This window comes from Gallus gallus, chromosome Z, assembly GCF_016699485.2.
Source record: "Gallus gallus isolate bGalGal1 chromosome Z, bGalGal1.mat.broiler.GRCg7b, whole genome shotgun sequence".
NCBI lineage: Eukaryota > Metazoa > Chordata > Aves > Galliformes > Phasianidae > Gallus > Gallus gallus.
In genome coordinates this window covers 63,277,042-63,297,165 of record NC_052572.1, presented here as the reverse complement: position 1 = coordinate 63,297,165, position 20,124 = coordinate 63,277,042, and the positions used below count along the sequence as shown (strand labels likewise).

The following is a 20,124-nucleotide window of genomic DNA, read 5'->3' as shown; positions in this document are numbered from 1 at the left end:
GTCGGTCTTGGGACTGGTGCTCTGCAACATATGTATCAGTGACTCGATGCCAGTGATGGCATCGAGTGCACCCTCAGCAAGCTTGCAGACAACACCAAGCTGAGTGGTGCAGCCAATACACTGGGGGGAAGGGAAGCCATCCAGAGGGACCTAGACAGGCTGGAGAAGTGGGCCCACGCAAAAGGCGTTGCACTTGGGCCGGGGCAACCCCAGGTGTTCACACAGACTGGGCGAAGAACCCCTTGAGAGCAGCCCTGTGGAGAAGGACTTGAGAATCCTGGCAGACAAGAAGCTGAACATGAGCCAGCAGTGTGCGCTTGCAGCCCGGAAGGCCAACTATATCCTGGGCCGCACTGGAAGAGGAGTGGCCTGCAGGGAGAGGGAGGTGATTGTCCCCCTCTACTCGGCTCTTGTGAGGCCCCATCTGGAGAACTGCGTCCAGGCCTGGGGCCTCCAGCACAAGAAGGACTGAGAGCTCTTAGAACGGGTCCAGAGGAGGGCCACTAAGATGATCAGAGGGCTGGAGCACCTCTCCTGTGAGGAAAGCTTGAGGGAACTGGGCTTGCGTAGCTTAGAGGAGAGGAGGCTCTGCGGAGACCCCGTTGTGGCCTTCCAGAACTTGAAGGGAGCATATAAACAGGAGGGGCAACGGCTGTTTACGAGGGTGGATAGTGATAGGACTAGGGGAGTGGTTGTAAACTGAGACAGGGGAGGTTTAGGTTAGATATTAGGAGGAAGTTCTTCACTCAGAGTGTGGTGAAGCAGTGGAACAGGTTGCCCAAGGAGGTTGTGGAGGCCCCGTTCCTGGAGGCATTCAAGACCAGGCTGGATGTGGCTCTGGGCAGCCGGGTCTGGTGGTTGGCGACCCTGCCTGTGGCAGGGGGGTTGGAACTAGGTGATCACTGTGGTCCTTTTCAAGCCAGGCCATCCCATGATTCTGTGATTCTACGATTCTACAGTTCAACGATTCTATGATTCTCTTCCTTTACCCAGTGACGCTGTAACTCCATCCCAGTGGGGGCCTGGCCCCGCTTCCCTGCTAAGAACTCTCCCAGTTGCATGCATTTGTCACTGTGTCACTGTGATGTCATAAAGCCTCTGCGGTCAGCCAGCAACTGGTGCTGCTGCCCGCCACTCAGTTGCTGCGCAGACACTGGTGCTGCTGGTGACTTGATTGAGCTCAGGTCAGAGTGACGGCCAGAGAGCAAGTTGTAGGAAGGTGCAATGCTCAGCCCGAGGCTTTCCCTACTCCTCGTCTTCTGCTTGCCCTTCCTGTTTGTGGGCAGCCTTGCCCATTCCGGACGCCCCTCCTGGGCCACGGTTATGTGGGATGTGGATCCCCAGGACGTGGAGAAGCCGGGCACTGGCAAGGCAAGCCGGTACTACCACCTGCCCTACCCCCTGGACCAGCTTTGGTCTTCATTTGAGCACCTGGACCCATGGGGACCCGTGGAGGCGCTCTACAAGAGGAGCACAGAGCTGGGCCTTTTCCTCGTGGTGATTTACCTGTGGAGAACACTCAGGAGGTGCCGCAGCAGAGAGGTGAGGAATGGAGGTCAGGCAAGCCAGACGGTGCCCGAGTTTCTCAGGAAGGGGCACAGCCCAGAGGCAGGGATCTCGGGGCCCCGAGGCCCCTGCCCTTTGCATCACGCCCCCTGCTCTGTCATTCCCAGGAGAGGAGCCAGGTACTCTCAGCTGCCCCAGAGACACACTGCCAGAACAGCTCCTGCAAACACTGCAAGCTGCTCCGCCAAATGAAGGCAAACCCTGCCTTCATGGAGATATACCTACAGCATGTGAGACACATGCAGGAGGATCTTTGCAGGAGGCAAGAGAAGGCAAAGCCGTGAGAAGATGGGGAAGAAAACAGAGACTCTTCTCTGCATACCGGCACAAGCATAGCTCCCAGGTAGCTCCAGAGCAGCTGTAAAGTGAAGGGGATCCGGCCAGAGACACCACCACTGTGCATAGGGAGGGCACTGCTACAGGACAGGAAAGGAGCAGGAAGCTGTCCAGCTCCAGAAGCAACAAGGCCGGAAGGAAAGAGACCCCTAAGACTGCTCAATATTGCTGTATGCTTCTAGAATAAATGTGCTTGCTTTTATTACATCAAAAGCGCGCATTTGCTTTCTCTCGGTCTCTTGTAGCATGAGAGAGGGTGGTTCTGAAGCAGCGACTTCTTCCCACCTCACTTTCTGCTAAGGAGTGCTTTCCTGAACACTGTGGTGCCTGAAATAGTGAACTGTGGCCCAAAGGAAAGACATATTCAGTAGTACTTCAGAATCATGTGAACTCATCAAGCACGCAGCAACCTGGACACTGAAGAGTGCTGCTGACTGCTGGTAATACCACTCAGCCCTACTGCCCATGGACACAGCACTGAGGGCAAGCACAGGTCAGGGGGCGCTGAGGCAACATCCCTGTGCTGGCACAGGTAGTCCTTACTGAGCATTTTGGATCACAGCCTCCTGGGCCCCAGTGGACAGGCAGATCACAGAATCACAGAATGGTCTGGGTTGGCAGGGACCTTTATGACTACCTAGTTCCAACCCTCCTGCTGTAGGCAGGGACACCTGCCTCTAGACCAGGTAGCTCAAAGCCCCATCCAGCCTGGCCGTGAACGCCTCCAGAGAAGGGGCATCCACAACCTCTCTGGGCAGCCTGTTCCTATGTCTCACCGCCCTTGCGGGAAAGAATTCCTTAACGTGGAATGATCGTAGAGTCCTCAGAGTTGGAAGGGACATTGAAAGGTCACCTATTCCAATGGTCCCTGCAATGAACAGGAGCAATGCACAGCATCATCAGGTTGCCCAGGGTCTGATCCAGCCAGGTGCAGGACAGCACATGGCCTTGCTGAACTCCATGAGGTTGGCACGGGCTCATCTCTCAGGCCTGCCCAGGTCCCTCTGAGTGGCATCCCTTCCCTCTAGCGTGTCAACTGCACCACTCAGCTTGGTGTCGTCTGCAAACTTGCTGAGGGTGCGCTCGATCCCACTGTCTGTGTCGCCTATAAAGATGTGAAAGGGCACCGGTCCCAGCACCGATCCCTGAGGAACACCACTCGTCAACAGTCTCCCCTTGGGCACTGAGCCATTGACCGCAACTCTCTTGAGTGTGACCACACAGCCAGCTCCTTATCCAGCAAGCGGTCCATCCATCAAATCCAATCTGGTGACCAGGATGTTGCGTGAGACAGTGTCAAACGCTTTGAACAAGTCCAGGTGGATAACATCAGTTGCTCTTTGGTTGCCGAGCCGCTCTCCATCATATTTGAAATATCATGGCTGTGCGGTGCAGTCCCCGGTGACTGGGAAAAGGGAACATTACTCCCATTTTTTAGACAGGGAGAAAGGAAGACCTGGGGAACTACTGGCCGGTGAGCCTCACCTCTGTGCCTGGGAAGATCATGGAGCAGATCCTCCTAGAATCTACGTTAAAGCACATACGGGATAAAGAGGTGTTTTGAGACATGGCTTCACCAAGGGCAGATCGTGCCTGACCAATCTGGTGGCCTTCTATGATGGAGTGATGGCATCGGTGAATGGGGGAAGGTGACGGATGTCATCTACCTGGACTTCTGCAAAGCCTTTGACATGGTCCCTCACCACATCCTTCTCTCTAAATTGGAGAGGCATGGATCTGAAGGATGGACTGTTTGGTGGATTAAGAATTGGTTGCCAGGTCGCAGCCAAAGGGTTGTGATCAGTGGTTCTGCGTCAGCGTGGAGGCCAGTCACAAGCGGTGTCCCTCAGGGGTCGGTCTTGGGACTGGTGCTCTGCAACATATGTATCAGTGACTCGATGCCAGTGATGGCATCGAGTGCACCCTCAGCAAGCTTGCAGACAACACCAAGCTGAGTGGTGCAGCCAATACACTGGGGGGAAGGGAAGCCATCCAGAGGGACCTAGACAGGCTGGAGAAGTGGGCCCACGCAAAAGGCGTTGCACTTGGGCCGGGGCAACCCCAGGTGTTCACACAGACTGGGCGAAGAACCCCTTGAGAGCAGCCCTGTGGAGAAGGACTTGAGAATCCTGGCAGACAAGAAGCTGAACATGAGCCAGCAGTGTGCGCTTGCAGCCCGGAAGGCCAACTATATCCTGGGCCGCACTGGAAGAGGAGTGGCCTGCAGGGAGAGGGAGGTGATTGTCCCCCTCTACTCGGCTCTTGTGAGGCCCCATCTGGAGAACTGCGTCCAGGCCTGGGGCCTCCAGCACAAGAAGGACTGAGAGCTCTTAGAACGAGTCCAGAGGAGGGCCACTAAGATGATCAGAGGGCTGGAGCACCTCTCCTGTGAGGAAAGCTTGAGGGAACTGGGCTTGCGTAGCTTAGAGGAGAGGAGGCTCTGCGGAGACCCCGTTGTGGCCTTCCAGAACTTGAAGGGAGCATATAAACAGGAGGGGCAACGGCTGTTTACGAGGGTGGATAGTGATAGGACTAGGGGAGTGGTTGTAAACTGAGACAGGGGAGGTTTAGGTTAGATATTAGGAGGAAGTTCTTCACTCAGAGTGTGGTGAAGCAGTGGAACAGGTTGCCCAAGGAGGTTGTGGAGGCCCCGTTCCTGGAGGCATTCAAGACCAGGCTGGATGTGGCTCTGGGCAGCCGGGTCTGGTGGTTGGCGACCCTGCCTGTGGCAGGGGGGTTGGAACTAGGTGATCACTGTGGTCCTTTTCAAGCCAGGCCATCCCATGATTCTGTGATTCTACGATTCTACAGTTCAACGATTCTATGATTCTCTTCCTTTACCCAGTGACGCTGTAACTCCATCCCAGTGGGGGCCTGGCCCCGCTTCCCTGCTAAGAACTCTCCCAGTTGCATGCATTTGTCACTGTGTCACTGTGATGTCATAAAGCCTCTGCGGTCAGCCAGCAACTGGTGCTGCTGCCCGCCACTCAGTTGCTGCGCAGACACTGGTGCTGCTGGTGACTTGATTGAGCTCAGGTCAGAGTGACGGCCAGAGAGCAAGTTGTAGGAAGGTGCAATGCTCAGCCCGAGGCTTTCCCTACTCCTCGTCTTCTGCTTGCCATTCCTGTTTGTGGGCAGCCTTGCCCATTCCGGACGCCCCTCCTGGGCCACGGTTATGTGGGATGTGGATCCCCAGGACGTGGAGAAGCCGGGCACTGGCAAGGCAAGCCGGTACTACCACCTGCCCTACCCCCTGGACCAGCTTTGGTCTTCATTTGAGCACCTGGACCCATGGGGACCCGTGGAGGCGCTCTACAAGAGGAGCACAGAGCTGGGCCTTTTCCTCGTGGTGATTTACCTGTGGAGAACACTCAGGAGGTGCCGCAGCAGAGAGGTGAGGAATGGAGGTCAGGCAAGCCAGACGGTGCCCGAGTTTCTCAGGAAGGGGCACAGCCCAGAGGCAGGGATCTCGGGGCCCCGAGGCCCCTGCCCTTTGCATCACGCCCCCTGCTCTGTCATTCCCAGGAGAGGAGCCAGGTACTCTCAGCTGCCCCAGAGACACACTGCCAGAACAGCTCCTGCAAACACTGCAAGCTGCTCCGCCAAATGAAGGCAAACCCTGCCTTCATGGAGATATACCTACAGCATGTGAGACACATGCAGGAGGATCTTTGCAGGAGGCAAGAGAAGGCAAAGCCGTGAGAAGATGGGGAAGAAAACAGAGACTCTTCTCTGCATACCGGCACAAGCATAGCTCCCAGGTAGCTCCAGAGCAGCTGTAAAGTGAAGGGGATCCGGCCAGAGACACCACCACTGTGCATAGGGAGGGCACTGCTACAGGACAGGAAAGGAGCAGGAAGCTGTCCAGCTCCAGAAGCAACAAGGCCGGAAGGAAAGAGACCCCTAAGACTGCTCAATATTGCTGTATGCTTCTAGAATAAATGTGCTTGCTTTTATTACATCAAAAGCGCGCATTTGCTTTCTCTCGGTCTCTTGTAGCATGAGAGAGGGTGGTTCTGAAGCAGCGACTTCTTCCCACCTCACTTTCTGCTAAGGAGTGCTTTCCTGAACACTGTGGTGCCTGAAATAGTGAACTGTGGCCCAAAGGAAAGACATATTCAGTAGTACTTCAGAATCATGTGAACTCATCAAGCACGCAGCAACCTGGACACTGAAGAGTGCTGCTGACTGCTGGTAATACCACTCAGCCCTACTGCCCATGGACACAGCACTGAGGGCAAGCACAGGTCAGGGGGCGCTGAGGCAACATCCCTGTGCTGGCACAGGTAGTCCTTACTGAGCATTTTGGATCACAGCCTCCTGGGCCCCAGTGGACAGGCAGATCACAGAATCACAGAATGGTCTGGGTTGGCAGGGACCTTTATGACTACCTAGTTCCAACCCTCCTGCTGTAGGCAGGGACACCTGCCTCTAGACCAGGTAGCTCAAAGCCCCATCCAGCCTGGCCGTGAACGCCTCCAGAGAAGGGGCATCCACAACCTCTCTGGGCAGCCTGTTCCTATGTCTCACCGCCCTTGCGGGAAAGAATTCCTTAACGTGGAATGATCGTAGAGTCCTCAGAGTTGGAAGGGACATTGAAAGGTCACCTATTCCAATGGTCCCTGCAATGAACAGGAGCAATGCACAGCATCATCAGGTTGCCCAGGGTCTGATCCAGCCAGGTGCAGGACAGCACATGGCCTTGCTGAACTCCATGAGGTTGGCACGGGCTCATCTCTCAGGCCTGCCCAGGTCCCTCTGAGTGGCATCCCTTCCCTCTAGCGTGTCAACTGCACCACTCAGCTTGGTGTCGTCTGCAAACTTGCTGAGGGTGCGCTCGATCCCACTGTCTGTGTCGCCTATAAAGATGTGAAAGGGCACCGGTCCCAGCACCGATCCCTGAGGAACACCACTCGTCAACAGTCTCCCCTTGGGCACTGAGCCATTGACCGCAACTCTCTTGAGTGTGACCACACAGCCAGCTCCTTATCCAGCAAGCGGTCCATCCATCAAATCCAATCTGGTGACCAGGATGTTGCGTGAGACAGTGTCAAACGCTTTGAACAAGTCCAGGTGGATAACATCAGTTGCTCTTTGGTTGCCGAGCCGCTCTCCATCATATTTGAAATATCATGGCTGTGCGGTGCAGTCCCCGGTGACTGGGAAAAGGGAACATTACTCCCATTTTTTAGACAGGGAGAAAGGAAGACCTGGGGAACTACTGGCCGGTGAGCCTCACCTCTGTGCCTGGGAAGATCATGGAGCAGATCCTCCTAGAATCTACGTTAAAGCACATACGGGATAAAGAGGTGTTTTGAGACATGGCTTCACCAAGGGCAGATCGTGCCTGACCAATCTGGTGGCCTTCTATGATGGAGTGATGGCATCGGTGAATGGGGGAAGGTGACGGATGTCATCTACCTGGACTTCTGCAAAGCCTTTGACATGGTCCCTCACCACATCCTTCTCTCTAAATTGGAGAGGCATGGATCTGAAGGATGGACTGTTTGGTGGATTAAGAATTGGTTGCCAGGTCGCAGCCAAAGGGTTGTGATCAGTGGTTCTGCGTCAGCGTGGAGGCCAGTCACAAGCGGTGTCCCTCAGGGGTCGGTCTTGGGACTGGTGCTCTGCAACATATGTATCAGTGACTCGATGCCAGTGATGGCATCGAGTGCACCCTCAGCAAGCTTGCAGACAACACCAAGCTGAGTGGTGCAGCCAATACACTGGGGGGAAGGGAAGCCATCCAGAGGGACCTAGACAGGCTGGAGAAGTGGGCCCACGCAAAAGGCGTTGCACTTGGGCCGGGGCAACCCCAGGTGTTCACACAGACTGGGCGAAGAACCCCTTGAGAGCAGCCCTGTGGAGAAGGACTTGAGAATCCTGGCAGACAAGAAGCTGAACATGAGCCAGCAGTGTGCGCTTGCAGCCCGGAAGGCCAACTATATCCTGGGCCGCACTGGAAGAGGAGTGGCCTGCAGGGAGAGGGAGGTGATTGTCCCCCTCTACTCGGCTCTTGTGAGGCCCCATCTGGAGAACTGCGTCCAGGCCTGGGGCCTCCAGCACAAGAAGGACTGAGAGCTCTTAGAACGAGTCCAGAGGAGGGCCACTAAGATGATCAGAGGGCTGGAGCACCTCTCCTGTGAGGAAAGCTTGAGGGAACTGGGCTTGCGTAGCTTAGAGGAGAGGAGGCTCTGCGGAGACCCCGTTGTGGCCTTCCAGAACTTGAAGGGAGCATATAAACAGGAGGGGCAACGGCTGTTTACGAGGGTGGATAGTGATAGGACTAGGGGAGTGGTTGTAAACTGAGACAGGGGAGGTTTAGGTTAGATATTAGGAGGAAGTTCTTCACTCAGAGTGTGGTGAAGCAGTGGAACAGGTTGCCCAAGGAGGTTGTGGAGGCCCCGTTCCTGGAGGCATTCAAGACCAGGCTGGATGTGGCTCTGGGCAGCCGGGTCTGGTGGTTGGCGACCCTGCCTGTGGCAGGGGGGTTGGAACTAGGTGATCACTGTGGTCCTTTTCAAGCCAGGCCATCCCATGATTCTGTGATTCTACGATTCTACAGTTCAACGATTCTATGATTCTCTTCCTTTACCCAGTGACGCTGTAACTCCATCCCAGTGGGGGCCTGGCCCCGCTTCCCTGCTAAGAACTCTCCCAGTTGCATGCATTTGTCACTGTGTCACTGTGATGTCATAAAGCCTCTGCGGTCAGCCAGCAACTGGTGCTGCTGCCCGCCACTCAGTTGCTGCGCAGACACTGGTGCTGCTGGTGACTTGATTGAGCTCAGGTCAGAGTGACGGCCAGAGAGCAAGTTGTAGGAAGGTGCAATGCTCAGCCCGAGGCTTTCCCTACTCCTCGTCTTCTGCTTGCCCTTCCTGTTTGTGGGCAGCCTTGCCCATTCCGGACGCCCCTCCTGGGCCACGGTTATGTGGGATGTGGATCCCCAGGACGTGGAGAAGCCGGGCACTGGCAAGGCAAGCCGGTACTACCACCTACCCTACCCCCTGGACCAGCTTTGGTCTTCATTTGAGCACCTGGACCCATGGGGACCCGTGGAGGCGCTCTACAAGAGGAGCACAGAGCTGGGCCTTTTCCTCGTGGTGATTTACCTGTGGAGAACACTCAGGAGGTGCCGCAGCAGAGAGGTGAGGAATGGAGGTCAGGCAAGCCAGACGGTGCCCGAGTTTCTCAGGAAGGGGCACAGCCCAGAGGCAGGGATCTCGGGGCCCCGAGGCCCCTGCCCTTTGCATCACGCCCCCTGCTCTGTCATTCCCAGGAGAGGAGCCAGGTACTCTCAGCTGCCCCAGAGACACACTGCCAGAACAGCTCCTGCAAACACTGCAAGCTGCTCCGCCAAATGAAGGCAAACCCTGCCTTCATGGAGATATACCTACAGCATGTGAGACACATGCAGGAGGATCTTTGCAGGAGGCAAGAGAAGGCAAAGCCGTGAGAAGATGGGGAAGAAAACAGAGACTCTTCTCTGCATACCGGCACAAGCATAGCTCCCAGGTAGCTCCAGAGCAGCTGTAAAGTGAAGGGGATCCGGCCAGAGACACCACCACTGTGCATAGGGAGGGCACTGCTACAGGACAGGAAAGGAGCAGGAAGCTGTCCAGCTCCAGAAGCAACAAGGCCGGAAGGAAAGAGACCCCTAAGACTGCTCAATATTGCTGTATGCTTCTAGAATAAATGTGCTTGCTTTTATTACATCAAAAGCGCGCATTTGCTTTCTCTCGGTCTCTTGTAGCATGAGAGAGGGTGGTTCTGAAGCAGCGACTTCTTCCCACCTCACTTTCTGCTAAGGAGTGCTTTCCTGAACACTGTGGTGCCTGAAATAGTGAACTGTGGCCCAAAGGAAAGACATATTCAGTAGTACTTCAGAATCATGTGAACTCATCAAGCACGCAGCAACCTGGACACTGAAGAGTGCTGCTGACTGCTGGTAATACCACTCAGCCCTACTGCCCATGGACACAGCACTGAGGGCAAGCACAGGTCAGGGGGCGCTGAGGCAACATCCCTGTGCTGGCACAGGTAGTCCTTACTGAGCATTTTGGATCACAGCCTCCTGGGCCCCAGTGGACAGGCAGATCACAGAATCACAGAATGGTCTGGGTTGGCAGGGACCTTTATGACTACCTAGTTCCAACCCTCCTGCTGTAGGCAGGGACACCTGCCTCTAGACCAGGTAGCTCAAAGCCCCATCCAGCCTGGCCGTGAACGCCTCCAGAGAAGGGGCATCCACAACCTCTCTGGGCAGCCTGTTCCTATGTCTCACCGCCCTTGCGGGAAAGAATTCCTTAACGTGGAATGATCGTAGAGTCCTCAGAGTTGGAAGGGACATTGAAAGGTCACCTATTCCAATGGTCCCTGCAATGAACAGGAGCAATGCACAGCATCATCAGGTTGCCCAGGGTCTGATCCAGCCAGGTGCAGGACAGCACATGGCCTTGCTGAACTCCATGAGGTTGGCACGGGCTCATCTCTCAGGCCTGCCCAGGTCCCTCTGAGTGGCATCCCTTCCCTCTAGCGTGTCAACTGCACCACTCAGCTTGGTGTCGTCTGCAAACTTGCTGAGGGTGCGCTCGATCCCACTGTCTGTGTCGCCTATAAAGATGTGAAAGGGCACCGGTCCCAGCACCGATCCCTGAGGAACACCACTCGTCAACAGTCTCCCCTTGGGCACTGAGCCATTGACCGCAACTCTCTTGAGTGTGACCACACAGCCAGCTCCTTATCCAGCAAGCGGTCCATCCATCAAATCCAATCTGGTGACCAGGATGTTGCGTGAGACAGTGTCAAACGCTTTGAACAAGTCCAGGTGGATAACATCAGTTGCTCTTTGGTTGCCGAGCCGCTCTCCATCATATTTGAAATATCATGGCTGTGCGGTGCAGTCCCCGGTGACTGGGAAAAGGGAACATTACTCCCATTTTTTAGACAGGGAGAAAGGAAGACCTGGGGAACTACTGGCCGGTGAGCCTCACCTCTGTGCCTGGGAAGATCATGGAGCAGATCCTCCTAGAATCTACGTTAAAGCACATACGGGATAAAGAGGTGTTTTGAGACATGGCTTCACCAAGGGCAGATCGTGCCTGACCAATCTGGTGGCCTTCTATGATGGAGTGATGGCATCGGTGAATGGGGGAAGGTGACGGATGTCATCTACCTGGACTTCTGCAAAGCCTTTGACATGGTCCCTCACCACATCCTTCTCTCTAAATTGGAGAGGCATGGATCTGAAGGATGGACTGTTTGGTGGATTAAGAATTGGTTGCCAGGTCGCAGCCAAAGGGTTGTGATCAGTGGTTCTGCGTCAGCGTGGAGGCCAGTCACAAGCGGTGTCCCTCAGGGGTCGGTCTTGGGACTGGTGCTCTGCAACATATGTATCAGTGACTCGATGCCAGTGATGGCATCGAGTGCACCCTCAGCAAGCTTGCAGACAACACCAAGCTGAGTGGTGCAGCCAATACACTGGGGGGAAGGGAAGCCATCCAGAGGGACCTAGACAGGCTGGAGAAGTGGGCCCACGCAAAAGGCGTTGCACTTGGGCCGGGGCAACCCCAGGTGTTCACACAGACTGGGCGAAGAACCCCTTGAGAGCAGCCCTGTGGAGAAGGACTTGAGAATCCTGGCAGACAAGAAGCTGAACATGAGCCAGCAGTGTGCGCTTGCAGCCCGGAAGGCCAACTATATCCTGGGCCGCACTGGAAGAGGAGTGGCCTGCAGGGAGAGGGAGGTGATTGTCCCCCTCTACTCGGCTCTTGTGAGGCCCCATCTGGAGAACTGCGTCCAGGCCTGGGGCCTCCAGCACAAGAAGGACTGAGAGCTCTTAGAACGAGTCCAGAGGAGGGCCACTAAGATGATCAGAGGGCTGGAGCACCTCTCCTGTGAGGAAAGCTTGAGGGAACTGGGCTTGCGTAGCTTAGAGGAGAGGAGGCTCTGCGGAGACCCCGTTGTGGCCTTCCAGAACTTGAAGGGAGCATATAAACAGGAGGGGCAACGGCTGTTTACGAGGGTGGATAGTGATAGGACTAGGGGAGTGGTTGTAAACTGAGACAGGGGAGGTTTAGGTTAGATATTAGGAGGAAGTTCTTCACTCAGAGTGTGGTGAAGCAGTGGAACAGGTTGCCCAAGGAGGTTGTGGAGGCCCCGTTCCTGGAGGCATTCAAGACCAGGCTGGATGTGGCTCTGGGCAGCCGGGTCTGGTGGTTGGCGACCCTGCCTGTGGCAGGGGGGTTGGAACTAGGTGATCACTGTGGTCCTTTTCAAGCCAGGCCATCCCATGATTCTGTGATTCTACGATTCTACAGTTCAACGATTCTATGATTCTCTTCCTTTACCCAGTGACGCTGTAACTCCATCCCAGTGGGGGCCTGGCCCCGCTTCCCTGCTAAGAACTCTCCCAGTTGCATGCATTTGTCACTGTGTCACTGTGATGTCATAAAGCCTCTGCGGTCAGCCAGCAACTGGTGCTGCTGCCCGCCACTCAGTTGCTGCGCAGACACTGGTGCTGCTGGTGACTTGATTGAGCTCAGGTCAGAGTGACGGCCAGAGAGCAAGTTGTAGGAAGGTGCAATGCTCAGCCCGAGGCTTTCCCTACTCCTCGTCTTCTGCTTGCCCTTCCTGTTTGTGGGCAGCCTTGCCCATTCCGGACGCCCCTCCTGGGCCACGGTTATGTGGGATGTGGATCCCCAGGACGTGGAGAAGCCGGGCACTGGCAAGGCAAGCCGGTACTACCACCTACCCTACCCCCTGGACCAGCTTTGGTCTTCATTTGAGCACCTGGACCCATGGGGACCCGTGGAGGCGCTCTACAAGAGGAGCACAGAGCTGGGCCTTTTCCTCGTGGTGATTTACCTGTGGAGAACACTCAGGAGGTGCCGCAGCAGAGAGGTGAGGAATGGAGGTCAGGCAAGCCAGACGGTGCCCGAGTTTCTCAGGAAGGGGCACAGCCCAGAGGCAGGGATCTCGGGGCCCCGAGGCCCCTGCCCTTTGCATCACGCCCCCTGCTCTGTCATTCCCAGGAGAGGAGCCAGGTACTCTCAGCTGCCCCAGAGACACACTGCCAGAACAGCTCCTGCAAACACTGCAAGCTGCTCCGCCAAATGAAGGCAAACCCTGCCTTCATGGAGATATACCTACAGCATGTGAGACACATGCAGGAGGATCTTTGCAGGAGGCAAGAGAAGGCAAAGCCGTGAGAAGATGGGGAAGAAAACAGAGACTCTTCTCTGCATACCGGCACAAGCATAGCTCCCAGGTAGCTCCAGAGCAGCTGTAAAGTGAAGGGGATCCGGCCAGAGACACCACCACTGTGCATAGGGAGGGCACTGCTACAGGACAGGAAAGGAGCAGGAAGCTGTCCAGCTCCAGAAGCAACAAGGCCGGAAGGAAAGAGACCCCTAAGACTGCTCAATATTGCTGTATGCTTCTAGAATAAATGTGCTTGCTTTTATTACATCAAAAGCGCGCATTTGCTTTCTCTCGGTCTCTTGTAGCATGAGAGAGGGTGGTTCTGAAGCAGCGACTTCTTCCCACCTCACTTTCTGCTAAGGAGTGCTTTCCTGAACACTGTGGTGCCTGAAATAGTGAACTGTGGCCCAAAGGAAAGACATATTCAGTAGTACTTCAGAGTCATGTGAACTCATCAAGCACGCAGCAACCTGGACACTGAAGAGTGCTGCTGACTGCTGGTAATACCACTCAGCCCTACTGCCCATGGACACAGCACTGAGGGCAAGCACAGGTCAGGGGGCGCTGAGGCAACATCCCTGTGCTGGCACAGGTAGTCCTTACTGAGCATTTTGGATCACAGCCTCCTGGGCCCCAGTGGACAGGCAGATCACAGAATCACAGAATGGTCTGGGTTGGCAGGGACCTTTATGACTACCTAGTTCCAACCCTCCTGCTGTAGGCAGGGACACCTGCCTCTAGACCAGGTAGCTCAAAGCCCCATCCAGCCTGGCCGTGAACGCCTCCAGAGAAGGGGCATCCACAACCTCTCTGGGCAGCCTGTTCCTATGTCTCACCGCCCTTGCGGGAAAGAATTCCTTAACGTGGAATGATCGTAGAGTCCTCAGAGTTGGAAGGGACATTGAAAGGTCACCTATTCCAATGGTCCCTGCAATGAACAGGAGCAATGCACAGCATCATCAGGTTGCCCAGGGTCTGATCCAGCTAGGTGCAGGACAGCACATGGCCTTGCTGAACTCCATGAGGTTGGCACGGGCTCATCTCTCAGGCCTGCCCAGGTCCCTCTGAGTGGCATCCCTTCCCTCTAGCGTGTCAACTGCACCACTCAGCTTGGTGTCGTCTGCAAACTTGCTGAGGGTGCGCTCGATCCCACTGTCTGTGTCGCCTATAAAGATGTGAAAGGGCACCGGTCCCAGCACCGATCCCTGAGGAACACCACTCGTCAACAGTCTCCCCTTGGGCACTGAGCCATTGACCGCAACTCTCTTGAGTGTGACCACACAGCCAGCTCCTTATCCAGCAAGCGGTCCATCCATCAAATCCAATCTGGTGACCAGGATGTTGCGTGAGACAGTGTCAAACGCTTTGAACAAGTCCAGGTGGATAACATCAGTTGCTCTTTGGTTGCCGAGCCGCTCTCCATCATATTTGAAATATCATGGCTGTGCGGTGCAGTCCCCGGTGACTGGGAAAAGGGAACATTACTCCCATTTTTTAGACAGGGAGAAAGGAAGACCTGGGGAACTACTGGCCGGTGAGCCTCACCTCTGTGCCTGGGAAGATCATGGAGCAGATCCTCCTAGAATCTACGTTAAAGCACATACGGGATAAAGAGGTGTTTTGAGACATGGCTTCACCAAGGGCAGATCGTGCCTGACCAATCTGGTGGCCTTCTATGATGGAGTGATGGCATCGGTGAATGGGGGAAGGTGACGGATGTCATCTACCTGGACTTCTGCAAAGCCTTTGACATGGTCCCTCACCACATCCTTCTCTCTAAATTGGAGAGGCATGGATCTGAAGGATGGACTGTTTGGTGGATTAAGAATTGGTTGCCAGGTCGCAGCCAAAGGGTTGTGATCAGTGGTTCTGCGTCAGCGTGGAGGCCAGTCACAAGCGGTGTCCCTCAGGGGTCGGTCTTGGGACTGGTGCTCTGCAACATATGTATCAGTGACTCGATGCCAGTGATGGCATCGAGTGCACCCTCAGCAAGCTTGCAGACAACACCAAGCTGAGTGGTGCAGCCAATACACTGGGGGGAAGGGAAGCCATCCAGAGGGACCTAGACAGGCTGGAGAAGTGGGCCCACGCAAAAGGCGTTGCACTTGGGCCGGGGCAACCCCAGGTGTTCACACAGACTGGGCGAAGAACCCCTTGAGAGCAGCCCTGTGGAGAAGGACTTGAGAATCCTGGCAGACAAGAAGCTGAACATGAGCCAGCAGTGTGCGCTTGCAGCCCGGAAGGCCAACTATATCCTGGGCCGCACTGGAAGAGGAGTGGCCTGCAGGGAGAGGGAGGTGATTGTCCCCCTCTACTCGGCTCTTGTGAGGCCCCATCTGGAGAACTGCGTCCAGGCCTGGGGCCTCCAGCACAAGAAGGACTGAGAGCTCTTAGAACGAGTCCAGAGGAGGGCCACTAAGATGATCAGAGGGCTGGAGCACCTCTCCTGTGAGGAAAGCTTGAGGGAACTGGGCTTGCGTAGCTTAGAGGAGAGGAGGCTCTGCGGAGACCCCGTTGTGGCCTTCCAGAACTTGAAGGGAGCATATAAACAGGAGGGGCAACGGCTGTTTACGAGGGTGGATAGTGATAGGACTAGGGGAGTGGTTGTAAACTGAGACAGGGGAGGTTTAGGTTAGATATTAGGAGGAAGTTCTTCACTCAGAGTGTGGTGAAGCAGTGGAACAGGTTGCCCAAGGAGGTTGTGGAGGCCCCGTTCCTGGAGGCATTCAAGACCAGGCTGGATGTGGCTCTGGGCAGCCGGGTCTGGTGGTTGGCGACCCTGCCTGTGGCAGGGGGGTTGGAACTAGGTGATCACTGTGGTCCTTTTCAAGCCAGGCCATCCCATGATTCTGTGATTCTACGATTCTACAGTTCAACGATTCTATGATTCTCTTCCTTTACCCAGTGACGCTGTAACTCCATCCCAGTGGGGGCCTGGCCCCGCTTCCCTGCTAAGAACTCTCCCAGTTGCATGCATTTGTCACTGTGTCACTGTGATGTCATAAAGCCTCTGCGGTCAGCCAGCAACTGGTGCTGCTGCCCGCCACTCAGTTGCTGCGCAGACACTGGTGCTGCTGGTGACTTGATTGAGCTCAGGTCAGAGTGACGGCCAGAGAGCAAGTTGTAGGAAGGTGCAATGCTCAGCCCGAGGCTTTCCCTACTCCTCGTCTTCTGCTTGCCCTTCCTGTTTGTGGGCAGCCTTGCCCATTCCGGACGCCCCTCCTGGGCCACGGTTATGTGGGATGTGGATCCCCAGGACGTGGAGAAGCCGGGCACTGGCAAGGCAAGCCGGTACTACCACCTACCCTACCCCCTGGACCAGCTTTGGTCTTCATTTGAGCACCTGGACCCATGGGGACCCGTGGAGGCGCTCTACAAGAGGAGCACAGAGCTGGGCCTTTTCCTCGTGGTGATTTACCTGTGGAGAACACTCAGGAGGTGCCGCAGCAGAGAGGTGAGGAATGGAGGTCAGGCAAGCCAGACGGTGCCCGAGTTTCTCAGGAAGGGGCACAGCCCAGAGGCAGGGATCTCGGGGCCCCGAGGCCCCTGCCCTTTGCATCACGCCCCCTGCTCTGTCATTCCCAGGAGAGGAGCCAGGTACTCTCAGCTGCCCCAGAGACACACTGCCAGAACAGCTCCTGCAAACACTGCAAGCTGCTCCGCCAAATGAAGGCAAACCCTGCCTTCATGGAGATATACCTACAGCATGTGAGACACATGCAGGAGGATCTTTGCAGGAGGCAAGAGAAGGCAAAGCCGTGAGAAGATGGGGAAGAAAACAGAGACTCTTCTCTGCATACCGGCACAAGCATAGCTCCCAGGTAGCTCCAGAGCAGCTGTAAAGTGAAGGGGATCCGGCCAGAGACACCACCACTGTGCATAGGGAGGGCACTGCTACAGGACAGGAAAGGAGCAGGAAGCTGTCCAGCTCCAGAAGCAACAAGGCCGGAAGGAAAGAGACCCCTAAGACTGCTCAATATTGCTGTATGCTTCTAGAATAAATGTGCTTGCTTTTATTACATCAAAAGCGCGCATTTGCTTTCTCTCGGTCTCTTGTAGCATGAGAGAGGGTGGTTCTGAAGCAGCGACTTCTTCCCACCTCACTTTCTGCTAAGGAGTGCTTTCCTGAACACTGTGGTGCCTGAAATAGTGAACTGTGGCCCAAAGGAAAGACATATTCAGTAGTACTTCAGAATCATGTGAACTCATCAAGCACGCAGCAACCTGGACACTGAAGAGTGCTGCTGACTGCTGGTAATACCACTCAGCCCTACTGCCCATGGACACAGCACTGAGGGCAAGCACAGGTCAGGGGGCGCTGAGGCAACATCCCTGTGCTGGCACAGGTAGTCCTTACTGAGCATTTTGGATCACAGCCTCCTGGGCCCCAGTGGACAGGCAGATCACAGAATCACAGAATGGTCTGGGTTGGCAGGGACCTTTATGACTACCTAGTTCCAACCCTCCTGCTGTAGGCAGGGACACCTGCCTCTAGACCAGGTAGCTCAAAGCCCCATCCAGCCTGGCCGTGAACGCCTCCAGAGAAGGGGCATCCACAACCTCTCTGGGCAGCCTGTTCCTATGTCTCACCGCCCTTGCGGGAAAGAATTCCTTAACGTGGAATGATCGTAGAGTCCTCAGAGTTGGAAGGGACATTGAAAGGTCACCTATTCCAATGGTCCCTGCAATGAACAGGAGCAATGCACAGCATCATCAGGTTGCCCAGGGTCTGATCCAGCCAGGTGCAGGACAGCACATGGCCTTGCTGAACTCCATGAGGTTGGCACGGGCTCATCTCTCAGGCCTGCCCAGGTCCCTCTGAGTGGCATCCCTTCCCTCTAGCGTGTCAACTGCACCACTCAGCTTGGTGTCGTCTGCAAACTTGCTGAGGGTGCGCTCGATCCCACTGTCTGTGTCGCCTATAAAGATGTGAAAGGGCACCGGTCCCAGCACCGATCCCTGAGGAACACCACTCGTCAACAGTCTCCCCTTGGGCACTGAGCCATTGACCGCAACTCTCTTGAGTGTGACCACACAGCCAGCTCCTTATCCAGCAAGCGGTCCATCCATCAAATCCAATCTGGTGACCAGGATGTTGCGTGAGACAGTGTCAAACGCTTTGAACAAGTCCAGGTGGATAACATCAGTTGCTCTTTGGTTGCCGAGCCGCTCTCCATCATATTTGAAATATCATGGCTGTGCGGTGCAGTCCCCGGTGACTGGGAAAAGGGAACATTACTCCCATTTTTTAGACAGGGAGAAAGGAAGACCTGGGGAACTACTGGCCGGTGAGCCTCACCTCTGTGCCTGGGAAGATCATGGAGCAGATCCTCCTAGAATCTACGTTAAAGCACATACGGGATAAAGAGGTGTTTTGAGACATGGCTTCACCAAGGGCAGATCGTGCCTGACCAATCTGGTGGCCTTCTATGATGGAGTGATGGCATCGGTGAATGGGGGAAGGTGACGGATGTCATCTACCTGGACTTCTGCAAAGCCTTTGACATGGTCCCTCACCACATCCTTCTCTCTAAATTGGAGAGGCATGGATCTGAAGGATGGACTGTTTGGTGGATTAAGAATTGGTTGCCAGGTCGCAGCCAAAGGGTTGTGATCAGTGGTTCTGCGTCAGCGTGGAGGCCAGTCACAAGCGGTGTCCCTCAGGGGTCGGTCTTGGGACTGGTGCTCTGCAACATATGTATCAGTGACTCGATGCCAGTGATGGCATCGAGTGCACCCTCAGCAAGCTTGCAGACAACACCAAGCTGAGTGGTGCAGCCAATACACTGGGGGGAAGGGAAGCCATCCAGAGGGACCTAGACAGGCTGGAGAAGTGGGCCCACGCAAAAGGCGTTGCACTTGGGCCGGGGCAACCCCAGGTGTTCACACAGACTGGGCGAAGAACCCCTTGAGAGCAGCCCTGTGGAGAAGGACTTGAGAATCCTGGCAGACAAGAAGCTGAACATGAGCCAGCAGTGTGCGCTTGCAGCCCGGAAGGCCAACTATATCCTGGGCCGCACTGGAAGAGGAGTGGCCTGCAGGGAGAGGGAGGTGATTGTCCCCCTCTACTCGGCTCTTGTGAGGCCCCATCTGGAGAACTGCGTCCAGGCCTGGGGCCTCCAGCACAAGAAGGACTGAGAGCTCTTAGAACGAGTCCAGAGGAGGGCCACTAAGATGATCAGAGGGCTGGAGCACCTCTCCTGTGAGGAAAGCTTGAGGGAACTGGGCTTGCGTAGCTTAGAGGAGAGGAGGCTCTGCGGAGACCCCGTTGTGGCCTTCCAGAACTTGAAGGGAGCATATAAACAGGAGGGGCAACGGCTGTTTACGAGGGTGGATAGTGATAGGACTAGGGGAGTGGTTGTAAACTGAGACAGGGGAGGTTTAGGTTAGATATTAGGAGGAAGTTCTTCACTCAGAGTGTGGTGAAGCAGTGGAACAGGTTGCCCAAGGAGGTTGTGGAGGCCCCGTTCCTGGAGGCATTCAAGACCAGGCTGGATGTGGCTCTGGGCAGCCGGGTCTGGTGGTTGGCGACCCTGCCTGTGGCAGGGGGGTTGGAACTAGGTGATCACTGTGGTCCTTTTCAAGCCAGGCCATCCCATGATTCTGTGATTCTACGATTCTACAGTTCAACGATTCTATGATTCTCTTCCTTTACCCAGTGACGCTGTAACTCCATCCCAGTGGGGGCCTGGCCCCGCTTCCCTGCTAAGAACTCTCCCAGTTGCATGCATTTGTCACTGTGTCACTGTGATGTCATAAAGCCTCTGCGGTCAGCCAGCAACTGGTGCTGCTGCCCGCCACTCAGTTGCTGCGCAGACACTGGTGCTGCTGGTGACTTGATTGAGCTCAGGTCAGAGTGACGGCCAGAGAGCAAGTTGTAGGAAGGTGCAATGCTCAGCCCGAGGCTTTCCCTACTCCTCGTCTTCTGCTTGCCATTCCTGTTTGTGGACAGCCTTGCCCATTCCGGACGCCCCTCCTGGGCCACGGTTATGTGGGATGTGGATCCCCAGGACGTGGAGA

At 55.5% G+C, this 20,124-nt stretch overlaps 1 protein-coding gene and 2 long non-coding RNA genes across 7 annotated transcripts in view; 2 read left to right on the top strand and 1 right to left on the bottom strand.

Annotated features, from left to right (window-relative positions):
* Positions 1-20,124, bottom strand: part of HAPLN1 (hyaluronan and proteoglycan link protein 1) — a 103,506-nt gene that overhangs the window by 40,287 nt on the left and 43,095 nt on the right. The gene's annotated exons all lie outside the window — the stretch shown is intronic.
* On the top strand, positions 1,406-2,115 carry LOC121108458. Its single transcript, XR_005842977.1, has 2 exons — positions 1,406-1,542; positions 1,674-2,115. It is a non-coding gene; the product is annotated as an uncharacterized LOC121108458 (long non-coding RNA).
* Positions 5,160-5,869, top strand: LOC121108457. The gene is made up of 2 exons (XR_005842976.1): positions 5,160-5,296; positions 5,428-5,869. It is a non-coding gene; the product is annotated as an uncharacterized LOC121108457 (long non-coding RNA).